Below are 22,235 nucleotides of genomic sequence, written 5' to 3' on the forward strand. Positions count from 1 at the left end.
ATTGGCTTCCTTGAGGTAATTCATCAGGTATTTGTTTTATTTATTCTATTTTATTTTAATTTGTTCTCTAGGGTAGAGCACTGATCACAAAAGAACAATTTCAGTCTAAGCCCAGAGGTAAGTAAATAAGGAAAGCAAAGATCTAAAACATCTATATACTTCACAGTATGCTAAGGAGATTATGATGCATATACAATACAAACAGAAGCAATCACTCTGTACAATATAGAGCAGAGCAGTCACACAAATTTTGGAATATATATATAAAAAACATATTCAGCTCAAATTTCACCTCCCCATCCCCAAAAAATACCTTCCAACACTCCACCACCAATTATCACCAAAGAACAGGTTGTCATTGCGCTCTCTAAACTAAAACATGGCTTCACTGGGGCCTAACATATACCAGGTTACCTCTTAAACAGCTTAAATCAGGACTTATCAGGCCCATTAGGATCTCTGTTTAGGCAAACAGAACACAGCTCTGGATAAAGTGCCCCTGATAAGCAAAAGAGCAAGATGGATGTTATCTTGAAAAACAATGTCTTTATATATAATGACAACTATTTTCTCAACTGAAAGGTGTAGCGATGGGGACTCCGTGAGCCAGTTCTTATGCCAATTTGGTAATTGCGTACTGGGAGGATACCTATGGGATGCAGAATACACAGTGTACAACATGGATCAAATACTATAAACGCTTTGTAGATGATGTTTTTTTTGGTTTGGAGGGGTGACGAGGATAGTTTAAAAAGTTTCATATAAATGGCACTACCACTTTTCTCTCTTTTACAGGGAATTGGTCCAAGAAAGAGACAGAATTTCTAGATGTGTTAGCATGTAAACAAGATGAAGGGATAAGACAGAGATGTTTAGGAAGACTTGTAGGAAGAATGCATTGTTGCATCGCACAAGCATGCACCCTCCACACATCTACCAAAATATAGTTAAAGGTCAGGCCCTAAGGTCCTCCAGGCTCACCAGTGAAGGTTCTGCATTTCAGCTCAGGTTAGACAGTTTAGAGAATGAATTTAAGGAGAGAGGGTACCATAGCTATGAAACTAATGATATTCATGATGAGATTGTGACCAGAAGGGACACCACAGGTAAACCATATATTAAGAGGAATAGAGAGAGATTATGTACAGAGACTAATGAATCCAGAGGTACTGGTAATATCAATAGGATAGTGATACCCTACACAAACAATAGTAGAAAGATTAAGGAGATCACGGTGGTGGTGCTGCAGTAACATTGTCGCCTCACAGTTAGACGTTGCCCGTTCGATTCTCAGTTAGAGAGTCTTCTGTGTGGCGACATGCATGAATGGGCGGTCCTTCGTTGAAGGTTGTGCATTAGGCCCAGCAAGCCATCATGTAAAAATCTATTGCCAATCATTAGCGGACCGGAGTTCCACTGTGGCGACCCCTAATCGGGAAAAGCAGAAAGACAATAATTCGCACATACTCACTTTGGACAGTAAAGTCAGAGAAGCAACAGGGAATACACCGAATCTTACATACAGGAATACTCAGTCATTGAAAAGGATATTGTGCTATGAGAAGACTGGAAGGGATAGGACCAGATCTGTCAGAGCAGGGATATTTCCATGTAGGTCATGCAACCATTGCAGTTTCATGTCTGGGAGCAAGGAATTTATTCACCCTGACACAGGTCATGTATTTTCTTTTAAGATACATAGCTGGCCTTAGGCATAGGCCAACTATGTGGCTGCCTAGGGTGCCGGTCTATCAGGGGCACTTTTCCAGTATTTATTTGGTGTAGCTAGACCAGGATGGGGGCACCAGGTAATGTGGTGGGGGGCATCATGGAGCCCTTTTGCCTAGGGTGCCAGTTGACCTAGGGCCGCTCCTGTTAAGATATATGCAGACTGTAACACAAGGGATCTCGTGTATCTAGCTGTATGTCAGAAATGCAGTTGCTTCTATGTTGGCAAAACCAAAAGAACGCTGAGAGAGCGTGTGAGGGAACACATTTATGCCATCAGTAGAGAAAATGAGAGTAATGCTCTTGCAAGACATGTAATGCATACAGATACAGCACACAAGTTTTGGTTTATTGTGATGGAATTAATATACAAAACAGCGAGGTTAGGTGATGTCAGGAACCATACTGAGAAGCAGGAAGCTAGATGGATCCTGAGGTTACAAGCAGATAAGTTACACGGCCCAAATGATAGGGTTTCACTGAAACCCTTCCTTAAAGATAGACCCCTTACTCACTAGTCACTTTTAATGGGCAGACCCCTATTTATTACTTTGGTACACAAGTATGAATACATGTTTTTATATATACATAAGTATGAAGTTTTTATGGAATAGTAGTTTTTATATGGAATAGAAGATTTTTATGGTAATGAAATTTTACTGACATTATGAATGTTAAATGGCTAGAATAAACATATTTTTAGATGTAGGACATTTATATGAATGTCCATATTTTATATGTCAATGGTTGTATCTTGTTATATATATTTTTTCTATGCACATTTTATTAGTTAGTGTTAGTGTGTGCATGTGTGCGTGTGTGTGTGTGTGTGTGTGTGTGTGTGTGTGTGTGTGTGTGTGTGTGTGTGTGTGTGTGTATGTATATTTATATATATATATATATATATATATATATATATATGTGTGTGTTTATTTTTATTGCATGGACACATTTGCATATGCTTTCTATATGCATTGTTAGGTGATGACACACTACATTCTTCAGTATTGTAAGCATTACTAGGCAGAGATGATTTAATTGATTTTGATTACTGCATTAATTAATGATGTCATGGGATGATTTTGATTGGTGCAAGCTGGTTAAACCTGCCTTTATATTGATGTACTATAGGAGGAGTACTTTTTAAGTCTGAAGAAGCGTTCAGAGAAATGTGAAAGCGCTTACTGGCCATTGTTCTGTTCTCTTTGTGTGAGTAAAAAGGTTTTCATCAGGTTCAACTCCATTTGTCGTGGTATGCCTCTGGAGTTTTTTTCATAGGATCTCTGTTTAATCACAGCCTCCAGACTGTCTTTGTCCCAATAGAGTGGAGGACAGCAACAGTCATCCCTCCACATAAAGGGGGACTATCTACTGACAGACCTATAAGTTTAACTAGTCTTATACGTAAGGCCATGAAAAGAATAATCATGGGCCTGATAAATAATGACATAGGAAACCTCTAAACACTATACCTGACACAATTTGGCTTTGTCAAGGTTAGGTCATGCCTAGTGAATTTGGTGGATATCTTTGACTAAGTCACTAAGGTCAAGGATGAGGGTAAAACAGTAAATACCACCTACCTTTACCTGGCCAAGGCATTTGACACAATTTTCCCACTCCAGTATTAGAAATAAACTTACAAAACTGGGCATAAATTGCTTCATCACCAGATGGATAGCCAATTGGCATATGGACAGGACAAGTCGTTAAAGTAAACAAATCCAGGTCTAGCAAGAAGCCAGTTACTAGTGGTGTGCCGCAGGGCTCACTGCCAGAACATTCCTGTTTGAAATATACTTTGAAGTCAAGGCTAATGTGGAAGGCCTCTGGATGACAATGACTGCTGATGACTGCAAGCTGGGGCCAATCAATGAATTCCCCAATGAAGTAGATATCCTTCAGGAGGGTCTAGATTAGACATATGATTGGTGCCAGAACCATGACCTAAAACTAAATGTAAAAAAGTGCACTGTAATACCCTTTGGGAAGTCAAATACTCCCGTAAATTACAACATCAATAGCACAACCCTAAGAGTAGCCTCAGAGGTAAGAGATCTAAGTACACAGATAGTAACCTGTACTTTGACCATCATGTGTCCACACTTGTGAGGCAGTCCTTGTATGTGGCACAACTTATAAGTAAAGGTATAGCATCCATATCCAAAAAAATGATGCACCATTTGGCATGTACTTCACTGGATGCTTACAGCAGATGGAGTGACCTCAGAGGTTCCTCACAAAGAAAATACAGGGTGTAACAATATGTCCTATGCAGACAGACTAAAAGTCCTATCCCTTTACTCTGTCTCCTACCAACTATTAAGGGGTGACCTATACCTGACCTACAAGGCACTCACAAATCCAGCCCGGATGGAGCTGTTGCACATCTGCAAGTCAAACAGTAACAGAGTCACGCAATCTAGGGATCCAAACTTAGTCAGCAACTCAAACAAAACATGCTGGAGAGACAGATATGTGTCTCAGAGGATCTATATCACCACATCGTATGGTGATAAGTTAGAACGCCCTTTGTTCCACCTGAAAACTCCGAAAGCCCTAAATTGCAAAGTTATGGAACATCGATTTTTTTTTCCCAGGGAAAAAAATTGGTGGGCTGTCTTTGGGGCTTTGCTATTTCTTCCACTGTAGTGCAGTCTCGGAGTTGGTATATTTAAGTAGGGGGGCATGGGGGCATAGCCCCCCACATTGGGGAGTGTGGGGGTGAAGCCCCCCACTTCAGTTTGTTTTAAAGTTGTGATTTTTTTTTTTCATGGAGCAGCAATTTTTTTTTCCCTGGGAAAAATAATTGCTGTTCCATGAGTTCGCTGTTTAGGGTTTTCGGACTTTTAGGTTTGAGCAAAGGGAGTTTTAACTTATCGCCATTCGATGTGGTGATATAGACCTGTGTCTCAGAGATTGACCCTTCTTTGGAACAGGCTTCCTATTCACATTAAACAGAGCCCTTCCCTGGCCCTCTTCAAATCAATGGCTGGGGAATTGCAAATTCATACCTGGTATAGTGCCTATGGTCCTTATGGACAGGGACAATCTGTAAGATACTCAAGGCATAGGCACAAATCCATGCCATCCTCTTGCCCCTAGTGACCATATATTGGGTAAAATCAAGTTGTATTGACTAGGCTCGTAAGGGCTCTTAAGTTGTTAGCCTAGTAATCTCATATGAATCTCTCTCTCTCTCTCTCTATATATATATATATATATATATATATATATATATATATATATACATATATATATATATATATATATATATATACATATATATATAGTAAACGGAAATGGAATGAAGCAGGAACAAAAAAGTATATAAAATCACTGAATTTATTATCAAAAAAAACATAGGGAGATTGTATATACAAAGATTAGCACAATCTCCCTATGTTTTTTTGATAATAAATTCAGTGATTTTATATACTTTTTTCTTTCCTGCTTCATTCCGTTTCCATTTGTTTTTGGACTTTTACATTATTTCTGTGACTCTGGAAAAGTAATGTTTGCCTGGAGTATTGGCAGCAAACCTATTTTGGAATATATGTATATTAGTCTACTTAATTTCATTGAAAACTCATTTCACTGAAACTCAGCTGCCTGAGCACAATTCACAGAAAGCTCACTTCACTGAAAACTCATTTGATTGAAAGTCATTTCACTGAAAGGTATATGTCATGTTTCCCACTGTGGTGCGATCCTGGAGTTAGTATTTTAGTAAGGGGGTGTGGGGGGCACAGCCCCCCACATAGTTTGGGTATATATTGTCTTCTGGAAATAGTTATTCATTCGACTTGTAAGTATCAATGTTTATGGTTTACAATGTTTAAAATAGGTGGGGGCTTTACTTGATTCTTTGACAAACACTCTTGAAGACAACAGGAATACTCTTTTTAGCCTGAGGTCAGAACGTGAATGTCAGTGGCATTTAGACTTGCTGATACTTCAGTACTAATGTAGGATGGATAGACAGAACAAGAGGGTCAACGTCTTTCTCACCTCGCAGTGAATAGCAGCTACACAGGGTTGGAGAGGCTGAAGGTTTACAACCCCTGAAACAGTGCAATCCTGGTTCTACATAGCAGTCCAGAGCAATAGTGCCCACCAGATCAACTCTTCTGTTGATATGTTACCATTCATGTACCAAAGGCATAAGACTGAGCATTTGGCTGTATTAAGTGTTCCAACCTGTGCAAGGGACTAAAGAGAGACTTTCAAGTGTTCCACTCATGGTAGAAAGCCCTTTCAAAGGTTACCTGATTCAGTAATTGCTTATGTTAATCTTCAAGTTGAACTGATCTGTATTTGCTATTAATGACTGGTCTTGTTTTTATCCATCTTTCTTTCCAGATGAAGCCATACTTACATTTCAGGATCTGTAAATGAGAGTTACTGGAAGATAAAGCATGTTTAAAGTCTTCAGCTGGGATTCAGAAAACACTTATTCTCAAGTCAGTGTGTGTTATTGTCACGTAATGCACGCTTACACTTTAGTCTTACACCACAGTTACATAGACCCAGTATTTGCACAGCTGTTATTTCCAACACATAATTTCCCTCCTTACAAATGATAATAGACCCCAGCAAAAATTCTCTCTGTATTTAATTTTCTACTTGTATAATGTAACAATGATAGTGGTATGCTTGAATATGTCACTGTTCAGTGATCCATAATTCCAGTAAACAAGCTCAAACCTGAAAATACATTTTAGTTGTAGCCAATTCCCACACACTCCCGTGCAGGGAGCTTTACCTGCTGAACCACCTTACTGTGGGGTCAACCATCCTTAAGGTAAGCTGTATTTGAAGAAATGAAATGGCTTGTGTCATTGTTTTTAAATGCAAATTGACACAATCAAGTAAAACAAATGTTGCAAAAATGCATGTTTATATATTACAGCATCTGTAAGTAGTATCTGCCATTTTTATATTGTATTTATTACAATGTATGTGGATTTACTAGAAAGTATAGTACTTCCACATGTAGAGGTTTTCTTCCCTATCCTACTCTGTAAATAAACCTAACATACTAGTGGCCAACCTGGTTACCAAATTTAGCAACCCAGAATTAGGCTATCACGTACTTTAGTTACTTGCACATACCATTTTTTTTTTTGGAGTGTCAGTACTGGGTCAGACAATTGCAAAACCAGCTTAATACTTTCTTCCAGCAAATACTTCAATGCAGAAAATAACTTTCAGATTTAGATGGCAGCAATGCCATGCATTTGTAGACCACAGTGACATTTACCCTAAAAAAAGCAGTAAATTATTTAATTATTACATAGTCGTAACAGCCCTTTTATTACAAAAGCATCGGTAATGAGAACTGTAACACTAGAGCTTGCCTGCTAAATCTGTTATTGTGTTTTTGTTTTGTTTTTTTCCTGATTAAATGTCAGCGTTATAGTATCTTAGTAATGAGTAGTAAATGTTTTATGTTTGGGTTACAACTAATTATAAAGACTTTTCTATTTTTCTGTTTTATGTATTGTCTGCCTTCCCTTGAAAGCTTGTGATGTTTGGATGGAGTCTGTTTATTCTGTTACTGAGAGACAGTGAATCTGAGAGCAGACTTTGTCCTGAAGTGACTCATTAACTGGGTGGCACCTGATACGCTATGCTACAGTTTAGGTTCATAAAGTGAATATAATAAACGTTGAACACAACCTAATCTCGTAGTAATCCAAAAGTACAACGTTAAAACCATAGATGATCCACTGTACCAAAGTCCTGTTTAAAAGCCAATCCTTTTTATTGTAAAAACAATACACTGCTCATCTCTTGTTTAGCACTTTCACCCACTATATGTGGGCTTCCTCAGAACAGCAATTTCATGAATCAAAACCATTTAAATAAAATTTTAGGCACCAAAAACTTTCATTGTAATCTAACCTTAAAGTGATATCACTCATGTGCATTTGTTATTGCATATGCTGGTACCTTATTTTACAATACAATAATATTACTAATAATTAATAAAATGAGCTACAATTAAATTACATACATACTAATAATGATTTATAAACATAGAAACATATACATATAGGTATTATGGTATATATATATATATATATATATATATATATATATATATATATATTTTTTTTTTTTTAGAATTTAGTTTTTCTATGTTTATAAATCATTATTAAGGGCAGATTACAATGAAAGTTTTTGGCGCCTAAAATTTTATTTAAATGGCTTTGATTCATGAAATTGCTGTTCTGAGGAAGCCCACATATAGTGGGTGAAAGCGGTAAACAAGATATGAGCAGTGTATTGTTTTTACAATAAAAAAGATTGGCTTTTAAACAGGACTTTGGTACAGTGGATCATCTGTGGTTTTAACATTGTACTTTTGGATTACTACAAGATTAGGTTCATAAAGTGCATCACTGCCTAGTGGCATCTCACAAACTCCATGTATTATGACACTTAGAATGCTCGAATTCCTGTCACATGTATATGAACCTCATTAAAAATATTCCTTCCATACTTCACCTGTTGTACAATTTATACTGTACTGCTCTAAAGGTATGAAAATTCTACTTTATTAAATTAAGAAAACAACTGTTGACTATACCTGCTACATAACCCCAGATGTTTCTGCTAACTGGCATCAAATAAAGTAGCACAGAAATAGGCATGGGTTATTAATCATTTTAAAAGGCAGGGTTCTTGTTGCTGGCATAAAGCTGTCTCAAAGGATTGCATATATATCAAGCTCCAAGGTAAGGCATAATGTCAGATATTTCTGGAGTTGAACTACCAGGAAGACTTAAATGCAGGTAACCCCATAAATTCCAATAAGACCTAAATGCAATCAACACCATAAATTCCAAAGAATACAAAAATAAAGCTAACAGCAGCGTTGCATGAAATCTGTACATTCCCTTGCAATGACATTCTGGGTGTCCCAGGATGTTCTTGCTTTAACAGCTTCAGTAGTATAGAATGAACCTACAGATAAACTATTCCTGTAATTTTTTTATAGTGTACACCCACGTATAGCATTTAATGGCAGTCTTCGATTCATAGGTAGGTACTAGGCTTGCAGTCCAGGGAACCAATGAGGACCCTGGCCCAGATTTCCAGTTATCCCAAAAGCACTGTCTGTTTAAGTGACTCTCTCAAGGTCACACAGTAGGCAAATGATAGCTGAGTGAATCAAACCCTGTACCGCAGCACATAGCATTAATCCTCTGTGCCAACTGCTTACTGGAGTGATATGGCATAAACTTTGGCTTAGTTATTGTAAACTACCTTTCAGTATATTCTCATTGCACTTGAAAAATGTACACGTCCACTGTTCAGTTTGGGCAGTATGCACTGATGAACTGTTCAGGAAATTAAAAATCAATAACTGATCATTGGTGTCCAGGTGTGTAGCCTTTTGTAGAATGTCAGCCGGATCAGTTTATCAGCATTACAAATCACAGCAAAGATCTGCATACAGTATTAGTAACGCTATTCAAAGCTCTACACTTGCGGAACCATTTTGTAGCGCAGGCTTCTTTTCATTAAGTGAAGTCGTTGCTTTGAGATTTCTGAATATGTTAAAGCAATACCACATAAATATTCATGAAATCACCGAATTCCAGAAATTATGGTTAATCCCTCATTTTCCATCTGTGAATAATTTTTAAACATGTCAGTGTTCAAGATATAAAAATAAGTTGTTCTCCAATAGCATTAGATGTTTTGCTTGTTTCTATATAAAGGAACAGCTGCTCTGCTGTATGGAGAAACATCACAGGAGATAAATAAATACTTATCACCTGAATGATGGAAAACACACCAGCAAATTGTAATACTTATCACCTGAATGATGGAAAACACACCAGCAAATTGTAATACTTATCACCTGAATGATGGAAAACACACCAGCAAATTGTAGCAATGTTTTCAGCTTTTAAAATCCTATCTCCAGTTCTTTTACTAAGTCTGTGTTACATATTTACACCACAAATGATGCAAGCAGTTAAACAAAGTTCCCAGGGTTAGCACAAATGTATAATAAATAAAGTAAACCTAAATATAGTTTCAATTTTGCAACATTTTAAGTGCTGGGCCCCTACTAGCTTTTACTGCAGTCTGAATAGGAAAAAAAAAACATCTGTACATGTCTGCACCATATCACAAACCCTGTACTTCTGTTTCAAACAACTGTCTCCAAATCTTCTCAATACTCCCACTAAGTTCCCTACTTGTTCATTTGGCCAGGCCCCAGAAGCTAAGATATTATCTAGGTTAACTGCAGCATGAGGCAGGTATTAGTTAACACACCCACCTCGTCTATAAATGAACCCGCATGCTTATGAAGCAACAATTGAACATAAACATTTTCTAGACTGCTTCTTTCCAGCAATTTGGTTTATTACCTTCAACTGCTATAAAATGTATGGTTTCCTCTTGTTACTTAAAAGTGGGATTCACATGAGCAATTCTGTGTATTTCTATATGTTTTCCTGTGATGCCCCCACACTGGCCAGGTAATCAAGGAGCCTCACTCTTCACCACTAGCACCAGTAAAGGACATGCACATTGGGAGGATGACAAGTATACACACACACACACACACACACACACACACACACACACACACACACACACACACACACACACACTAAAGCACAATTTCCCTTAAGAGCACACAGAAATCAGTCAGTCTGGGGCTGGTTTCTCCTCTCTCTCCAGATCCCCAATAAGACTCCCCACTGGCACAGCTATAGGGTTAAGATCTCAGCTGAGTGGTCAAGCCAAAACCTCCAGCACCTTCTCTATCCAACCAGTGCTGCGTGTCCCTGCCCAAGTAGCTGGCACACACACACACACACACACACACACACACACACACACACACACACACACACACACACACACACACACACACACACTTTGAGATTTGATATATACACAAACACACAGACACTCCTGGGGAAGGCTGGCACAGGTTCACTAGCTATGCCTCCTTCTACCAAGACTGCAAGGTAGTACCAGCTGCTAACAACAACTCTTTATCAGCTACTATAAGGCCCTTGTGAAGGGTGACTGACACAACTGTGTAATGTTACTGTTATCCAAATGGTAAGTGTGTCCAAGACTTTTAAGGCTATTAAGGAGTGGCCTGTACAGTGTTAACAAATACATATGCAAGTATTCAAAGAGCACTTAAATAGCTCTAAACAAACCAGCCACAGTTAAAAGGTTTAATATATTTAATAATAAATAATAAAAGAACACAACAATACTCAATAACTCAATACAGTTACAACAGAGTTCAGAATCACGGGAACTACTTTAAAACAACATTGCAGGATAGTCTCAAATGAATACAGAAAACATCTAAACTAATCTTACTATATTCCTATCTCTCTCTAAAAGAAATCACTGTAATCTAAGTCTTACAGAGCAACATGCAGGCAGAAATGCTGGGTGAATGTTTCTAGGTCCAAAGACAAATACAAAATGCACTCACTCATTCTCTGAGTTAGTTCTTAAATTGCTGTCAGACATTACTGCTGGGTCATCTCAGGTTGCATCATTTGTTTCACCTCTGCCTTAAGTTCCCAGGCTAACAGAACTTAAAAATTTAGCACTTCTGTTTCAAAAATACTTATCTCTCAGATGTTTGCCTAGAACTGGAAGTCGTAAAACAGTTAAACACTTTTACATTTGAAATCTGTCATTATTTCTGTTTCCAGAAAATAGAAATAACTTCTAATTATAGACATTCTGTCTCCTAGTTGAGATAAATGCCATCATAAAACTCTTCACTTATTTTCTTAGAGTTTGGAAGTTAACTCTGTATGTTCACCATCAAAACATACATTTGCATAGGCATATAGTTTATACACATTTCTGTTCTTTTACAGCAGGGTACACTGTGGTTACATTCTTGAAGCTCAGTACAAAACATACAGTTCAACACACACTTCTGCACAGTAGTTTAATATACATATAACATATAGTTTTCTTACATTTGTAACACAAGCATACAAATCATATTATTATTCACAAATGACATAAAATTATTTACAAAATTCCAGCTAGCTGGGCTGGCAGCCTTCACAACCCCCCCCCCCCCCCCACACACACACACACGAAAACTCAAGATAGTTTTTCAAGTGATCCTTGAGAAATGTTGCTTGAGAGGGTTGATCCTATCTGTGAACACCTTACCACATTCCCTGTCTTGAGAGCCCATCTGCATTGGCATTGCTAACCCCACTGTGGTGCTGCACTGTCATATCATATGCTTGCAACCCTAAGCTCCATCTTAGTATCTTGGCATTTTGCAGGCTGGCTCATTGTAGCATGTTAGGGGATCATGGTCTGTAACTACAGTGAATTTTTCTTCCATACAGATAAGGCTGAATTTTCTGCCGTGCCCACACTATGGCTAGACATTCCTTTTCTACAGCTGCATAGCATTCCTCCCTGGGTTGGAGCCTATGACTGAGATAAACCACTGGGTGCTCTTCTTCCTCTGAAGAAATCTGGCTAAGTACATTCTCAGCACCATGGTTTGAAGCATTCACCTGCACAACAAATTATTTGCTGTAATATGGACTGGCTAACACAGGGGTCCTCCCAAAGCTTCTTTAAGCTTCTGGAATGCCTGCTTACATGCTGAAGTCCACACTACCTTATCTGGCCTGTTTTTCCTTGTCAGGTCTGTGAGGGGAGCAGCTATGGTACTAAAATTGGGGACAATATTTCTGTAGTACACTGCTGTCCCTAAAAATGCCCTCACCTGCTTTTTGGTAACAGATGCAGGAAATGCCCTCACCAGCTTTTTGGTAACAGGTGCGGGCCATGTCTGAATGGCTTCCACTTTGGCAGGTTCTGGCCTGAGCTTACCACTCCCCACTCTATGTCCCAGGTAGGAGACCTCTGCCGTACCCATTTGACATTTGCTGGGCTTTAACCCTGCCCTCTGTAGTCTGCCCAGCACCTCCTGGACATGCTGAAGGTGCTGTTGCCAGGAATGGCTATAGATGGCAATATCATCTAGGTAAGCAATGGCAAAATCTCCTGCTCCTGCTAGGATATGATCTACCAGCCTCTGGAAAGTCGCTGGGGCATTTTTCATCCCAAAGGGCAGCTTTGTGAACTCATACAAGTCAAAAGGAGTCACAAACATTGACATCTCTCTAGCACTGGGAGTCAAGGGCACCTGCCAGTAACCCTTGGTAAGATCAGTGGTGGTAAGATATGTAGCCACACCCAGCTGCTGTAGGGATTCATCTGTCCTAGGCATGGGGTAAGCCTCTGACTCTGTGTGACTATTTAATTTCATGTAGTCCACACTGAACCTGGCGCTGACATCCTTCTTTGGTACTAGCATCACTGGAGAGGCCCAGGGACAGCTGGACTCCTGAATTACCCCTAGTTCCAACATTTCCTGTATCTCCTCCCTTAGAGTCTGACTCTCTCAGGCACCCTATAAGGGGCCTGCTTAATAGGCCTTTGGGGTCCTGTATCCACATTCTGCTGCACCAGGTGGGTGCACCCTGGTTTCCCAATGAACATGTCCCCAAACTCCTGTAATACTGCTTGGATTTCTTGAACCTGGGTAGGGGATAGCTGCTGGGACATTGATACCCGTTCCACTGAGGTGTCAGTCCGAGCCTCACTGAGGAAATCAGTCACCATATCCCCCTCAGACTCCTCCTACAATCCACTGCAAATACTCAGCACAAGGGCCTCCCTATGATGGTAAGGTTTCATCAAGTTAACATGGTACAATATGTGCCCCCACCTCCTGCCTAGCAGTTCTACCATGTAGTTAACATCACTGACCTTCCTTACCACATAGTAGGGTCCTTCCCAGGCTGCCTGCAGCTTGTTGTGTCTGACAGGAATGATAACCATTACCTGCTTCCTTACGGCATGCTCTCTAGCTGGAGCATTCCTGTCATACCAGACCTTTTTCTGTTGGTGGGTTTCTGCCAGGTTCTCCTGGGCCAAGCACATGAGTTCCCTGAGCCTGGTACTGAGGTTTAGGACATATGCCACAACAGACTCCTTGTGGGATTTACACTCACCCTTCCACTCATCTCAAATTAAATCTAGAGGACCCCTCACCCTATGCCCATACAACAACTCAAAGGGTGAAAAACCTGTGGATTCCTGGGGAACCTCTCTGTAAGCAAACAACAGATGGGGAAAATATTTGTCCCAGTCCTTTTTACACTGGTCTGCAAATGCCCGTAGCATCATTTTGAGTGTAGAGTTTAACCACTCAACAAGACCATTAGTCTGGGGATGGTAGGGGGTGGTCTTTAGGTGCTTCACCCCACAGTACTTCCACAGACAAGTCAGCAGGTCTGACATGAAATTGGCACCTCTGTCAGTCAGTATTTCTTTTGGGAAACCTACCCTGCTGAAAATCTCTAACAAAGCATTTGCCACCTTTTCTGCCTCAATGGATGACAGAGTCACTGCCTCAGGGTATCTGGTAGCATAATCTATTACCGCCAGGATATACTTTTTCCCTGTGGAACTTGAGGTACTCAGGGACTCAACAATATCCATATCTACCCTCTGATGGCTCTGCAATCACAGACAGAGGCATCAAAGGAACTTTTACCTTGTCCCCTGCCTTGCCTGACTTTTGGCACCATTGACAGGTCCTGCAGTACCCTGTTACTTCTCTAGAAATCCCAGGCCAATAAAAGTGCTGCATAATACGTCTCTTTGTACATTTTATGCCCATATCACCTGCAAATGGAATATCATGGGCTATGGCTAGAAGTGCCACATGGTAGGCTCTAGGCACTACCAACTGCTGTATTTTCTCACCCTCTAGCCCTCCCTCAGGGGTCCACTCCCTATACAGTAACCCTTTGTCCCAGTATACAGATTCCCCCTTCTCTTGAGAATCAGGTGCCTCACTAGCTACCTCCCTCAGGCCTTGTAATGTAGGATCTGAGAGCTGAGCCTGTCTCCACAGGAAGTCTGGTATTCTCTGACAGCGATGTCTCACTATCATCCTGGGTACTACTACTCACCTCTGCCCTTGCAGTTACTTTGTCCAAGGGAATATCAGTACCAACAAGCAGCTGTGGCTCACCTTCAGTCTCACTGCTACAGGGAAGCTTCCTCCCTGAAGTAACCACCTCACCAGTCATGGCTGCAAGTGTGCAGTCTGTCTGGGTCTCCCCCAGGCTACCAGATACACATGCCTGTCTCCAAGCATGTGTATCTGGTAGCCTGGGGGAGACATGCTTGTCTCCAAGCCTGAGAGTGTGGAACTGCATCAGCACATGGTACTGCATTATCAAAATCATTCCCTATCAAGACATCTGCAGGGATATCCTTAAACACACCTTCTTGCTTCCTTTTCCACCCTTCCAGTCAAGGTGAACCCTAGCCAAAGGTATTTGGAATTGGGTCCTTCCTAAAGCTCTGATGAGAGTAAACATCCCAAGCAAGTAGTGCTCCACTGTTACCATTGCAGGCTTCACAATGGTTAGATCAGAGGCTGTGTCTCTCTTAGCCATGGTCTCTTTCCCATTCACTAAGATAGGCTATAACCTCTTGTGGTAGTTTGGTACCCTTGTTGCCTCGGGACAGCCTACTGTTTGCATTTTGTCATTCCCACTTACTGGCTCTCCCACCTTTTGTTCCCCACCTTGCCTCTGTGGACATCTATATGCTACATGGCCCCACTGGTTGCATTTAAAGCATTTAACCTTAGGTCCTGGATGTGTACCTGGACATGTGGCTTCTCCTGCTACTGGTGGACTCTGTTGGTGCAGTCTGGGCTGCCCACCATGGGTTCCCTTAGACCCATGAGCAGCACTGGGTGTCCCTTTCCTGTGCAGTGATGCCCTGCTTGCTAGGTATAGGTCTCCATTTTTCCCCAGCTCATCTGCAGTAGAGCATTGTCTATCAGCTAACCAGATTCTCGTGTTCTCAGGCAAAGTGCTAAGGGTTTGTTCCCTCACCAAAAGGTCTGAAAGCACTTCAAAAGTGGTGACCTGACATCCAGTCAACCACTTATGAAAATAAGGTGCTTAGTTCAGCAACACACACACTTTCATCTGCCTTGCATCTATGCTCATGAAACTTTTCCCCTATAAGCTTCAGGTGTTAACTTAAAAAATTCTAGCAAACAATTCTTTACAAAATTATAATTTAAGCAGTCATTATCAGACAGTTTGGTAAGAACAGTTATAGCTTTACCATGGAGTAAGGGGGTCAGGAACCATACCCAGAGCCCTTGATGACCATTATACTGTTTAGATACCCTCTCAAACATATGAAGAAAACTATCAAAATTATCCTCCTCTGTAAATTGTGGAAGAAATGTACTGACCTTTGTTTCTTGTGGGGTTTGATTACTCCCCTCCCCATTACCTCCATGATTCTGGCAAAGAGTTAACATCTCCTTTTCATGTTGCCTCTGCCTCTCCTTCTCCTCAGATTCCAGGCATAGCGGTTTCTCATTTTCCTCAGTCTCTAGACACCTCAGTCTTTCTGCTGCCTTTATTTCCAAATGCTTGCCCTCTAGCTCAAGTCTCTTTAACTCCAGATGGATTTTTAAGTCCTCTGTAGAAAGACTGAGCTGTCCATTTTCTGAGAGTTGGACATCCCCATGCCCAGTCTGATTGTCCTCCTGGTTGCTATTCTCTGATGCAGCTGTGACTAAAGCTGCAGTCATGTTTGCCTTATGTTGGCATGCACCAGTCCTTTAGCCTGGTATATCTCAGCCAACTGGCTCCTTGTCAGGTTGCCATACTCCTCTGCTGACATGCTTGCCTGCTCTCCCTAACTAAGCTAACAAAAAAGTAAAACAATTGTGATATGAACTCTGAATGTTCACTGCATAGCTGATTGAGAGTACAAACACCTTCAGTGATCACTTTACACAAGCTACAGGAATTCAATATCCACACCACTACAAGCCAATTAATATGTGATGTTGCTATTTCATCGCAGTCAAACAATTAATATGTGATGTGGCTATCAATCCTCACCACTAGCACCAGTGAGGGATGTGCACATTGGGAAGATGACAAGTACACACACAGTAAAGTACAATTTCCCTTAAGAGCACACAGAGATCACAGTCAGTCTGGGGCTGGTTTCTCCCTTTCTCTCCAGATCCGCAATAGGACTCCCCACTGATACAGCTATAGAGTTAAGATATCAGTCGAATGGTCAAGCCAAAACCTCTAGCATCCTGTCTGTCCACCCAGTGTTTTGTGTCCCTGCCCAAGTAGCTGAGACACACACACACACACACACACACACACACACACACACACACACACACACACACACACACACACACACACACACACACACACACACACACACACACACACACACACACACACACACACACACTTTGAGATTTGATTTATATACAAACACACAGACACTCTTGGGGAAGACTAGCACAGATTCACTAGCTGTACCCCCTTCTGCCCAGACTATAAGGTAGCACCAGCTGCCACCAACCACTCTTTATCAGCTACTATAAGGCCCTTACAAAGGGTGACTAATTCAACTGTGTAATTTTACTATTATTCAAATGGTAGGTGTGTCCAAGACTTTTAAGGCTATTAAGGAGTGTCCTGTACAGTGTTACCAAATACATATGCAAGTACTCTAAGAGCTTAAATGTCTCTAAACAAACCAGCCACAATTAAAAGGTTTAAATATATTTAATAATAAATAATAAAAGAACAAGATAATACTCAATAACTCAATACAGTGACAACAGAGTTCAGAATCACAGGAAATATTTTAAAACAACATTGCAGGACAGTCTCAAATGACTACAGAAAACATTTAAACTAATATTCCTATATTCCTATATATCTCAAAAAGACATCACTGTAATCTAAGTCTTACTTACAGCGCAACACACAGGCAGAAGTGCTCAGTGAATGTTTCTAGGTCCAAAGACAAATACAAACTGTGTAGACTCAATATCTGAGATAGTTCTTAAATTACTGTCAAAATTACTGCTGGGTTATCACAGATTACATAATTCTTTGTTACCTCAGATTACATCATTTTTTGTCACCTCTACCTTCAGTTTCCAGACTAACAGAAACTTAAAAAAATAGCACCTCTGTGTCAAAAATACTTATCTCTCAGAAGTTTGCCTAGAACTGGAAGTTGTAAAATAGTTAAACACTTTTACATTTGAAATATGTAATTATCTCTGATTCCAGACAATAGAAAGAACTTCTAACTGTAGGCATTCTGTCTCCTAGCTGAGATAAACACCATCGTAAAACTCTTCACTTATTTTCTTAGAGTTTGCAAGCTAACTCTGTATGTTCCAGCCTTTACCATCAAAACATACATTTACATATCCATATAGTTTATACACATTTCTGCTCTTTTACAGCAGGGTACACTGTGGTTACATTCTTGGTGCTCAGTACAGAACATACAGTTTAACACACACTTCTGCACCAGCAGTTTAATATCCACATAACATATAGTTTTCTTACATTTGTAAGACAAGCATGCAGATCATATTACTATTCACAAATGACATAGAATTATTTACAAAATTCCAGCTAGCTGGGCTGGCAGCCTTCACATCTCCTCTGTATCTTTTCAATACATTATCAGCTTGTTGCAAAATTGTGTTACTTTTTGAATTTCAGCTTAGTCTTGCTCCTTGTTTCAGTTTTGGAGCTCACCGTTATCCATTCAGGGAGGGCTTTCTTTTATTTTCTTTATACACGTACTTTGTATGCTGCATAAAGAAATGCTGTCCCCATTATCTGTGTTCCCTTCCTTAGCATGAACAGTTTGTGCAATGAGTATTCATCTTCCTTTCCTCTCTATAAACACTTGCTTACCTAAAATGTTTACCTTAGTCCTCCATGCTCAAACTATGCTCCTAGCTTTACAACATGCTTAACATTTTTTGTTTCACTTGAATGGACTATCAGAGTCAGTGTGTGATTTTCCATGCTACCTGTAATACACACTGCCTTTGCAGCCTTTCTTCATCATGGGTGTGCGCTCTTTGCATTTATTTCTTGTACAATATTACATTCAAGTGCATTCCGTCATATTTGCAACTTCTGTACAGTTTTGTTTGTGGTTTCTGTTGCTGAAACACTCAAGACATTTTCTTGTTAAATAGATTTGTGACTGAAATCTACACTGATTACATTAATCACTTATTTTTACAAACAATCCTATCTCTCGACATGGGAAGCAATGATTTGTTGTAATCACATATTCAAGCATTTTTTTAGCTCATCCACATATTCATTCACAGATTCAGTGATCTTTCTTTTACAGCAACAAAACTTAAATATCACACAGAATGCATGCCTTTTCTGCAGCCTCTGGCCTCTATTCAGAGCAACTTACCATCTACTCTTACCATCGATCATGACCACACCAGCTCCAGCTGCCTAAAGTCCATCCATACAAAAGCCAAGAGTGTGCATCAAAGTAGCTCTTCATCTCTCCTTCTGCTGTCAACCCTGACCAAACCAGCCCCAGATAAGAGACTGCACAAGCTGCATAAGAATTATCACTGCCCAGCAACTGCCACCCAAGCCTAAAGTACATGCTTGAAAAGACCAAGAGTGTGTAGTCAAAGTAGACATCCCTTACTACTTCTACAGTTGACCCTGACCAAACATGCCCCAGCTAATTCATTGCACAGGTTGCATAAGAATTATCGCTATCCACCAACTGACTCCCAAGCTTGAAGTCCATCCTTGAAAGGACAGAAAGTGTGCAAAGTAGATATGTATATGTAATCCAGTAACATTCACATAAGCTAAAACTTACAGCTTGTAGAATCTGACTCTAAGGACGGTAGAGTACCTGTGTACACTCACCTGAAGTAGGTAGCCACATTGGTGCATACATCATACTAGAGGATGTTGCTCCATAGAACCCCCAACAATATCAGGCAATATATTGTTACTCCCCACCCCCACTGAAACAGGACAAACTATTTGCTTTGCTTTGCTTTAATTTTCAGACTACTCCCTCCTCCTTTTCTTTCTTTACTACATTATCTTGTAGGAAACGCACTAAATAATTAACCACACATATAAAGCTCTGCTTATTCTTTCTGGGCATCTGTACTACTTCCTGCAATTCTTGTTTCCCCCCTCTCAGTTTTTATTCTGCACTGTTCAACTCATACAGTTGTTATCTATCTCTGTAAACCTTCTTACCTTATGCCATAGCCAAAGCTTACTGATTTTTTTTAAGACTGTTACATTGCTGATTCAGTGGTTGGGCCCCACTTCATTTGCCCTCACTTAACTCAGGCTCACTCAGCTCCCCTACCGTACCTCCAAATTCCCACCCATCCCATCCTACTCTACATTTAAAATATCCCAACTCCACCCCTACACTTCTCCCAACTATCTCTGCATCAAAACAATCAGAACATCACCCCCTACAATTAGCATCTCTGACTCATTTACTTAAAGTGCAAATGCTCAGCATGTCCTTTTTGAATTTATATTCCTGTACTATAACTACTCTTGCCAAATAGCATTTTATAGTGCAAACTAATGTATTCAGCAAAATCTACCTTGTCATACAAAACCTACCAGTGTGCCAATTCAGCAGATTAGTATTCTTTACCAACTACCATAACTCCCAAATAAATATAAGTAATACTCCTACAAACCCATGCTCACTACAGCAACAGTTACCAAGTCTATCAATCACCACAGAACCTACACTGTCACCAGCAGACCTTTTCAGTTACAGGTATCTTAAATCTAAGTATGTTACCATTCAAAAGCCAATAAAACTAAAGAACTAATGCAATTAGCTACATACTTTCCTTCATAACATTTCCACACAGTGGCGGCTGGTGACTTCAAATCACAGGGGGGCTGCAGGAGACAGCTGAATGGGTGGGGTCAATGGGGAGGGGGTGTGGTCAACCAGAAAGGGGAGGAGCTATGCACAAAACCACAAAAAGCTAACTTTAATTAAATACGCTGCCCTGGGTGGCAAACCATCATTATGAAAGTCCAATCAAGACAAAAATAAGTGTAGAAGAATAAAAATATTTCAATGCATTGGCTGCATGACAGCTTACTTAATATCTAGATGGAAACAAAAGGTTGTGAGGCATGAAAAATAAATTACTTTTAAATACATTACTGGAATGCCAGTCAAAATCAAGTATAAGAAAAACCAGAAGCACTCAACTCAAACCACTTCTCCTTGCACTGCAGTCCTAATTATAATATATTTAGCTTTATTAAAGTACCAAGTAACATGCTGAAAGTAGAAATCTATGTGATGCCCCCACTTGTAAAAATGTTTCTTATCCAAAAAAGACCTGCTGCCTGACAGCTTGTTTCATGGGGAAAACATGATAAAAGTAAAAAATGAAAAGCAAACAAGAAACAAGCTCAAGATACATTGCTTAAAGGATCACTGTACAGGTTATGGACCACACATGATTGGCATTCTGTTTAGTTTACGGGTAAAGTCTGTAGAGATGACTGGAAGTCTTCAACAAGTGTAATGAGCTTTTTAAAATAATGGAATCCTGTCCTTTAATACCCAAGGCTTATACATTATCTAGTCAAGTATTCTCTGCATGGCAACAACAGAAAGGCTTTCAATGTTGGCAATTCTTTAACAGTATGCTTATTAAAGCTTACTTGCATCTTACGATCTCAGACAAGCTTACCTTATGGTCATTAAAGCATTGCTACTTAAAACACAGAGCAACAGGCACTTTGAGTAATAAGCATAAATCAACAGTACAAAAATATGACAGAAACCAGACCATTCTGCAAAATCAAGGACAGATGAAAAGCCACTGTAGTACTTATGCAGTGTGTCCTCCCCATCCAAGGTAGATACAACTACTCCTTGCCTTGCTTGGACACATCCAGAGTCACTACATGGGGAGTGGGGTGCAACAAGCATGTCACAATTTGAAATCTCTCTGGCTGACTGTGATGGCCCTGACACATTTGTCATACCTCTCAACCTCAAGAGCAAGAAATCTGGACAAAGCCATACACAGAAGTGGGACAAAGGCCCAACAATAAGGACAATTTTTAAATATTGCTCTAATAAACTTAGAAAGATAATAGAATAGGTCTTGCATTAGTATGAATTTTCTGAAGGGTATAAAATCTGAAACTCAAATGTCTGTCATTTTCTAACTTCAGTCTTTAGTGATGTCACTAATTTGCCAAAAACACAATTTTATGAAAATGGACAAAAATGTGATGCAAAATATAAAATAGACACACAATACAGCTGCTACCTGTCAAAGAAGGGACACTTTAATATTAGTACTGCTACCTTGAGCAGCTGACAAAATATAAAAGAATCTACATGCATTTCAAGTAATCTATAACTTTGATTATTACAGTTATTTCTTAATTGTAAACCCTCCATGTTTTATTCCAAAATTGCTATTTTGCGGAGGGATTATAAGGGGGAAGAGCAACATTTTGAGCCAAAAATTGGGGACAGTTGAGAGGTTGGCTATGCCTAAT

General features: G+C 39.9%; 1 protein-coding gene across 1 annotated transcript in view; it reads right to left on the bottom strand.

Annotated features, from left to right (window-relative positions):
• Positions 1–22,235, bottom strand: part of LOC122799546 (glutathione S-transferase theta-1-like) — a 247,628-nt gene that overhangs the window by 4,041 nt on the left and 221,352 nt on the right. The window lies entirely within an intron of this gene.

The sequence above is a fragment of the Protopterus annectens genome, chromosome 4.part0 (assembly GCF_019279795.1).
Source record: "Protopterus annectens isolate FY-2018-M chromosome 4.part0, PAN1.0, whole genome shotgun sequence".
NCBI classification, from domain to species: Eukaryota; Metazoa; Chordata; order Ceratodontiformes; family Protopteridae; genus Protopterus; species Protopterus annectens.